At 38.5% G+C, this 2,588-nt stretch overlaps 1 non-coding gene across 1 annotated transcript; it reads left to right on the top strand.

Annotated features, from left to right (window-relative positions):
• The first annotated feature begins 442 nt into the window (after nucleotides 1-442).
• LOC145038006 (small nucleolar RNA R71) lies at nucleotides 443-549 on the top strand. Its single transcript, XR_013679110.1, has one exon. It is a non-coding gene; the product is annotated as a small nucleolar RNA R71 (small nucleolar RNA).
• Nucleotides 550-2,588: the final 2,039 nt, after the last annotated feature.

The raw sequence follows: 2,588 nt of genomic DNA, 5'->3' as shown, positions 1-2,588 counted from the left end.
CTTTTTATATTCTTCATATGGGAGCCATTCCTTCGTCGGTTTCCTCCAATCTTCATCGTATCTATCGCCACTGGAATAAAATACTTGAGCCTTTTTATTTCCGTTCTCGTCTCGATCACAATCCTTGGTGAGGTGGGGGCCGCCACAATTTTCGCATCCAACCCTAATAGCATGGATTGTTTGATCCATTTTCGTCATTCTTCGGTCTAGGCTATTGAGTTTAGCTATTACCGCCGCCATGCTATCGTTCACCGAGTTCACTGCTCCACGACTCACTTCATTCCTCGGATTGTGGTATTCTCTAGAATGCTTGGAGAATTCTTCAATTAATTCCTTTATTTCCGGAGGTGGCTTTCTGGTGAGCGGGCCTTGTGAATCGAGTAGTTGCCTCGTAGTGACATTAACTCCATCATAAAAGATGGAGACCTCTTGTTGGCTATTAAGGTCATGGTGTGGGCAATTTCTAAGTAGGCTCTTGTACCTTTCCCAAGCTTCATAAAGAGATTCTCCGGGTTGTTGCTCGAAGTTGGCAATGGCTTTCTTTAGCTTGGCTATCTTGGAAGGTGGGCAAAAATGGTCTATGAACTCTTCTTTCATCTTGGCCCATGTGGTGACCGATCCGGGAGGGAGTGACTTTAACCAATCTTTTGCAGCTCCTTTAAACGTGACAGGGAGCATGCGAAGAAGCTGGATTTCGTGGGGCACATTGGGTACATTGAAGTAATCTGCCACATCATTTATTTCATCCAAGTGCTTATAGGTGTCTTCGTGATCTCTCCCGTGAAAAGGAATCTCCTTGAGTTGAGCGAGAATATGGCCCTTTAGCTCAAAAGTAGCGGTTGCGGGAATTGCGGGTTGCACAAGTCCCGGGCCGGTGTCATCACGCATCCTCTTCTTCCACTCCCCCATGGGGATTTCGTTAATATTAGCCATAGCGGTGGCTAAATCGTCTTCAAACTCGGATGTGGGCTCGTTTTCTTCCTCGGTCTCGTACTCGGTGTCTTTTTGAATCGGGTCTTCGATTGTCAACAATGCACTGGATGCTCTTGATTTGCTGCTCCTTTTCTTGCTAAAAACGGATTTGAGGTTTTTGAGTGGTGTGTTCTTTGAAGAAGTGGATTCTCCAACGGTTTTGCCTTTGTTTCTTCTTAATGCGGTTTCCGGATCTTCAAGAGGGGGAACCAGAGGCGTATCAGATCCTCGGGTCATGAAACAACTGCAAACAAAACAGAAAAACGCGTAAAAAAGAACAAAAATTAAATCTGATTCAGTGTCGTACTCGCCGAGTCTGGGCGAATGCACTCGGCGAGTCCAAGGTAAAATCAGGGTTTTTTTTTATTTTATTTTTTTTTTACCTAAAAAAAATAGAAATTAAACAGAAATTAACTTTGTGTAAGATGAATCTTACACAAAGGATCGATTGAATTAGAATTTTAATGCTAATTTTAGAACCGTTCCCCGGCAACGGCGCCAAAAACTTGATGTGTGTATAACTCACTTAGTTTTAAACCTACTTTAATTATCAAATAACACACAAAAGGCAGTGAACCTATCAATTGTGGTATAACTAAATAAGCAGGGTATCGAACACAGGGAACGGCAAATTAAATTAAAAACTAATTCTATCTAAGTTGATTAAGGAATAGGGGTTTTTCTCTAGTTTTACAAGACTAGAAACTTACTAACTATAACTAATTTAAGACTAGAAAATAACGACTTAACTAGATTCAATAATTGGAAAGGAACTTCTGTTTAGTTCAACTCGGTTAACTCTATGGTTGATTTCAAGGTAATAGTGAAATGGATTAATTCTTTCGTTGGTTACCGATTCAAGTGATTAGGTTCATGTTCACTACCCTAATCCTTAGCAAATAAACTAACTCAAACAGTGGCCAATTGCTTAATTCAATTATATTTACTAGATTAATTATTCGGGTTAAGTTAGACTTGCAATAGCTAATTAATTTATTATTCTTAATTAACCTCTTGTTTGATGGTCATCTTACAAGCTTGCACATGAATTTACTCAATTTTCTTATTAATTCTAGTTTCATATTCATTAATCCTCGAAATATAGTATAGTGGTCACATATCATATGAGGTTGATAATCAATAGATGTTCATGCTAATCAATTATCTTCCTATTAACAGAAAATTAATTATTATTCATACACAAGGTTCTTTAGCAAGCTAAAATAACAAAAATTCACCAACTTGGAATTAATCCTACCAATCAATCAAACCATATTGGCAACTTTGTATCCCCAAACAGAAGTGTAAAGATTTTAGTTCATAATTAAAGTAAATAACAGCAAACAAACAAAGTCAAGTTGCTTAATCATATTGATAAAACAAAAGAATAAGTAGAATGATGAAATTGTGCCTTAATTACTCCCGGAATTGAATTCTAGCTTTCTTTGTCGACTTCTAGGGTTCTTCTGGCTTCTTAATCGCAGCAAAACGCTTCTGAATCGTCCCAGAATTCTCTCTAATCGATCTGTGGAGTTATCTTTAAATAAGCGATCCGACTCATCGAGTCCCTCTCACATTCCCCGTATTGCGATAACTATCTGGAATTCCGAGTCATT

This window comes from Lactuca saligna, chromosome 3 (assembly GCF_052625555.1).
Source record: "Lactuca saligna cultivar CGN05327 chromosome 3, ASM5262555v1, whole genome shotgun sequence".
Lineage (NCBI taxonomy): Eukaryota > Viridiplantae > Streptophyta > Magnoliopsida > Asterales > Asteraceae > Lactuca > Lactuca saligna.
The sequence above is the reverse complement of the archived record's forward strand: the minus strand, read 5'-3'. Positions and strand labels throughout refer to the sequence as shown.